The sequence below is a fragment of the Dysidea avara genome, chromosome 11 (genome assembly GCF_963678975.1).
Source record: "Dysidea avara chromosome 11, odDysAvar1.4, whole genome shotgun sequence".
Lineage (NCBI taxonomy): Eukaryota > Metazoa > Porifera > Demospongiae > Dictyoceratida > Dysideidae > Dysidea > Dysidea avara.
This window is the reverse complement of record NC_089282.1, coordinates 8,252,110-8,258,109: the sequence shown is the minus strand read 5'-3', so window position 1 is coordinate 8,258,109 and position 6,000 is coordinate 8,252,110.

Here is a 6,000-nt window from a genome sequence, read left to right as displayed (position 1 = left end):
TAGGGTTCCATGGCTCTCCTTTATGATTATGCAATAGGACCATGCAGTACTGATATGATCAACCACAAATTGTGGCTCCCGATTGCATGAGGTTTACCAAAACAACCACCTGAATAATATCAGCTTACTGTACTGTGGTTCTGTTATTTACCAACCAACATTAATTGTGGATCAAGTCACCACCTAGCCAGTCTGGGATTTTTCCTGAGTTTTAATATATTTTTGTTTCCTTTTTGCAGGTTTGTAGTAAGATCATTACTATTAAGTACCGTAGGTGTGGAAGTTACGCATGGGAAAAGTTTCGCGAATTGTGCTCTACATTGTATACCGGCATAAAAGTTTCGCGGTGCTGATTTTGCATACTAATTTATTACTGTACAATTACAAGCATGTAGAAGCTAACCGGCGTAAAAGTTTTCCCACACATAACTTTCCCCAGCTATGGTATGCAGCAACACCGCTTTAAATTCTATTATAGCAAGCACACTATTTTTTTGACTAACTGTGGTTCAATTTATAAATTTTGCACACGTAACAATAATATCATGTTATAGTTATACCACGGGAACGAGTGCTTTGCCTGATATTTACGCACATGCCCGAGGGCCGCAGGCCCGAGGGCAAGTGCATATATACAGACAAAGCACAAGTGCCCGTGGTAAAACCAATATCTTCTACTTTAGCATGTAGACTGACCTAATTGGAAAAATCTTTAGTTGCTATACCCTTCTCTTATATAGGGAACCAAGTAAGCTGTGATTGTGGGATTGAATTTTGCCAAACAAGCTGTGATTGAGGGATTCAATTTTAATCATTAAGAGACTAGTGTTAATTATGTTTCTTTAATTACTACATTTACAAAAGTAAATAACAAACTACAGTTAATGTACAAAAATAAAAATAAAAAAACTACCAGAGGAAGTGGACGCATTCACATGAGCTGTACATTTCAAGACAATTTTAATAAAACTATAGTGCATTTGAAAGCTTATGTATTTTTAAATCTAACGGCGTGATAAACCCCAGTCAACCCCACTGATTAAGCTGCTAAAAAGCCAGAGTTTAAAGTGCCAATAAAATAAATTATGCAAAATCTGTTTTATTGAGGAGGGTAATACAACAATCTCAGTGTAACGCAATGTTTCATTATATAGAAAGCATACGTGACAAGTCTGGTGAAGTTTTATGCATCAAATCGCAATTTATTCGTTTCACCCCAAATCTAGAGTGCTTTTAGAAAACAAAGTACATTGCCTTGAAGCTTACATAAAGGACAATCTGAATATCTAACAAACCCCAGTGAACCCCATCATTTTTCAGTTTAGTATGAGAGTCACGTGAAATACCAAACAGAAGAATGCAATTAAGAGCAATATATTTAAGTAGCACTTAAAGCGCGTCCAACCTCCTCTGACAAACTACAGTTGATGTATTAAAATTGAATCCAACAATCTCAGCTTGTTTGGCAAAATTCAATCCCACAATCACAGCTTGCTTGATGTCCTATATATGAGAAGAGAGATAACAGTATAACATCAAAGAAATTTAATGATTTCTGGATATAGTGTACACTCCTATTAGGTGTGCAATGTCTCGAGTTAATGAGATATAACAAACTGCTATACGCACTAGTAGCAGTGCATATATCTCATTAACATTTTGAGTCGGTGCAATATGTGATGTATATACAATGGTCTTCCTTTGATCTGAGGTGTGAAAGTGACACACACACACACACACACACACACACATGTAGATATATCTTTGATATCACTGACATCGGACCATAACAAAGTAGTAGTGAAAAATCTCTCTATAGAGGAACATGGTAGTAAACTAATTACAAATAAACATGGTAACATCAACAACATGTTATTTCAGTATCTTTTGGCTGAGTGTTGTTTATCCAAACAGTCTATTAGCTACTTTTTTTGCTTGAGAGACCATGTATGCTAAGCACTACATGATGAGAGTTGAACAGCGAATGCAGGTTAGTGCTATAGGTATCCCATAGCGTACTAGCTTTCAATATCTGTGGTGGTTGAGATACTACAGATATTGAGTAGTGAATTCAGTGACTCTGTTTTTAACATATATTCATATTATCATACAGGTGCAATACTATAAATAGTCACATACATAGAAACAATTTCAGTATACACAGATAGTGAATGTCATGGAATAAAAATATTACATGTTAGCATTCAGCAAGTACTGTACATAATAGATTCAAGGTTAAAAATTTTAAAAAGCAGAGATAAATGAAATTTCTACTACATTAACTGAATAAAGTGGGCTACAGACAGTTTGACGAATAACAGAAATGTTGATTACTAACTCATATCATCTGTTATTTGCAGTAACAAGCTTGTTGTACATCACATCAGATTCTGTTTTATATTATGTGGTCATCGTCCTACTAACAGCACCGCTACTACTTTGAATTATTGTGTACATAATTCTGAGAAATAATTTGCTTCTAATGTTCAACTGCAGTTCTTACCAGGTAAACATTACCTTGACAAGAACATGATTGTGAATGTTTCCAATTTTTCATTATATGGAGATGCTATTAGTAGTACCACTATTTATTGTTATACTCCAAAAACTATATTGTTCGGAAACTCCAAAAATATAAGCTTGAAATATCTGAAAATAAAAAATTGCCACCATGAGTATACGTACTCTGGATTAAAGCACTTGACAAAATCACTTAGTACTTTGTGCCTATTTAACAGCTCAGATTTTATAATACAGAATTCTGTGTTTGAGTGTGATTACCAACAATGTGGTCTGGTGGTATTTGATGCTATGGGAAATTCAAACCTAATAAATAACATTAAATCTGGTCAACTGTTACTTGTTCACAATCACACCACCAGTGACATTAACATAGAGATCAATTATTATGAACAGTGTGGATGTTGTACAAATGATACTGCTCTTAAAATTATTGCGCATGAACATTCTTATAAAATCAAACTAAACTTATCTCACATAAAACTTAACCTTGATAAACCTGTTATCATCTACTGTTCAGTTGCAAAGGTCAAAATGATATAACTATAAAAGAAATAGAACTAATTGGATCAATATTCTCACATCACATTATTGATATTGCATTGGAAGACTGTTACAGTAAATATAGAATAAATCAATTGGGCAACAGAATTCAGTTTATCAACTGTCACTTTGCTAAAATAAATGGCACTGGTGTAGTTATTTATGTTAAGACATACCAATTAGTAAGTCATTCAATTGTATCAATTGTCAACAGCAGTTTTAGAACTATACAGGCACAAACGATAGTACAGACTGACTTAACAGAAACAATTTCAAGTCGGAAATATGAAGTTATTATAATTATCCATAATACAACATTTTCTGCAATAATGCAAAGCACTGCTGTCATTCTGTTGAAAGGAACAAATTTACTACTAAAAGGACCATTAAATTTTACTCATATAGTAAGTGACATTATAATACTACCAATCAATAGTCAAGTACGTTTTAAAAATACTATACAATTTTCCAATAATCACATGCGCTATTGTGCAGTGGTTCAGAACATTGTAATGGAAAAAAATACCAAACTTTGTATCAGAGCAAATACTTTTTCAGTGTTTTTTTTTACAGCAGGTACGTATAGTAACATATTCCATGAAGTTAATGTCAACTGCTTAATTCAATATGTTCAAGCAAACGACGCCTACCAATTAACCAGTAATGAACAGTTTATGCGTACTCAATACAAAATACTAGTAGAAGGCAATACTGGAGGTTTGATGTTTAACGGAAGGTTTACAACCTCTCATTGTGATTGGACTGCCTTTTCTCAGCATTTGTGTATTCAGATCCACACACAATAAATCAGCAAATTATACAATATGTCAACAACCCTATTGAAGTTAATAAATTTAATAACACTATTTGCCACTGCAAAGATGATCAACAGTACAACTGTACAATTGATGAACTAGGACCTGTTTATCCTGGACAGACATTTACACTAAATTTAATAGTCAATAGAATAGTCAATGTTGAATCTATTGTGGAAATATCAATTGATAGTCGGCCAAACAGAGCATGTAAAAGTAGCAACATTGTGAATCACCTTCAACTGTTCCGAAATAATTGCACTAAAATAAATTACAACATACAATGCAACAAGATTGCAGAAAGCTGTGAAATATATTTGCAAGTTGTTGAGGAATCATTAATTAAACCAAATAATCTAACATACAATGGACAGTCTCTTGAGGCATATCGTATTAAACTCTTACCATGTCCGGTAGGATTTATATTGAATGAAGTCACGCAAACGTGTCAGTGTGATCCAGTGTTGAAAATTGTCAGTAGCTGCAATATTGATGCTCAAACAGTGTTATGTCCAGGTAGTAGTTGGATTAATGGTAGCACAAACTCACAAAATATTCATGAATATCAAGTATCCTTACAATGTCCATTTGACTATTGCCTTCCTCATCCATCATACCTTAACCTCTCCAATCCTGACTCACAGTGTCAGTTTAACAGAACTGGTTTGTTGTGTGGAAGATGTAAAGAAGGTTTCAGTACTGTGTTTGGTACTTCTCAGTGTAGACATTGTACTAATTATTTTCTGTTTCTTCTCTTTCCTTTTACCTTAGCAGGTATTGCTGTAATTGTGTTTCTTTTTATTTCCAACTTTACAGTTGCTGATGGAATCATAAATGGACTTATTTTCTATGCTAATATTGTGAGTATCAATGGTCCTGTCCTTTTTTCTGACTATACAGCAACCAAATATGTATACATACTAACTTCATTGCTTAACCTTGACTTGGGTATTGAAACATGTTTTTACAATGGTATGGATGACTATGCTAAAATGTGGCTACAATTGATATTTCCCATTTACCTCATCTTCATTGCTACATTACTCATCATAACAAGTCGATACTCTACTAGAATACAGAGGCTCACTGCACACAGAGCCCTACCAGTTCTTGCTACATTATTCCTATTGTCCTATACTAAGATATTACGTACTGTATCCAGTGTGTTGTTCTCTTATTCCACAATAACTAGTCTTCCTAACAAAACCACTACACTGGTGTGGTCAATTGATACAGAAACTAAACTCTTTGGACTGAAGTTCAGTTTTCTATTTGTCGTGTGTCTTGTTTTGTTCCTAATACTATTACCATTCAATGTAGTCCTAATATTTACTAGGACACTGTCACAATTTAAACTTATAAATCATTTCAAGCCAATACTTGATGCTTACCAAGGCCCATACAAGGACAGGTTCTATTATTGGACTGGTATACAACTACTATTAAGAGCAGTGTTTTATGGAATGTCAGCTCTTGACAAGAACACTAACATGATGATAGGAATTATTATACTTGGAGCAATGGAAAGTTTATATGGTAAAGAATTTCCTTTTAAAACTAAAGGTAAAAATTTTCAAGAGTTATTCCTTCTTTACAATGTCCAAATACTCTTTGCCACTTCATTGTATACTAATTCAAATTCCACTGCAGTAAACACACTAGTTGGTTTAGCTTTGATTCAGTTTACTAGTTTTACATTTTACCAGCTGGCTCTATGCAAGAGACTTAAGGACATTTCATTAATTCTGTTAGTAAGAAAATATTTTGCAAATCATTTTAGCTTTATGCAGCCAGTACCATCAATAACCCAACAAGATATAGAACTACGCAACGCAATACCAGAAGTTCAGTACAATTATAAGGAGCTTCAAGAACCTCTAATTGAATATGACAAATAAGCTTACATAACTGACTTGAACTGCTGTAGTATGTATATGCACACATTAATTTATTTGCACACCAGACACCACATTGTACATGCATGCGATCAGCTACAGTATAATATTATAGTGAGTACAGTTATAAATGTTACCTTTTATTTCATAAAATAACCATGTAGATTTTCCTTGTACCAGTTTGTAAATAGGAAGTAAACTGCAGCTGGATGATTTTTCTGCATGGT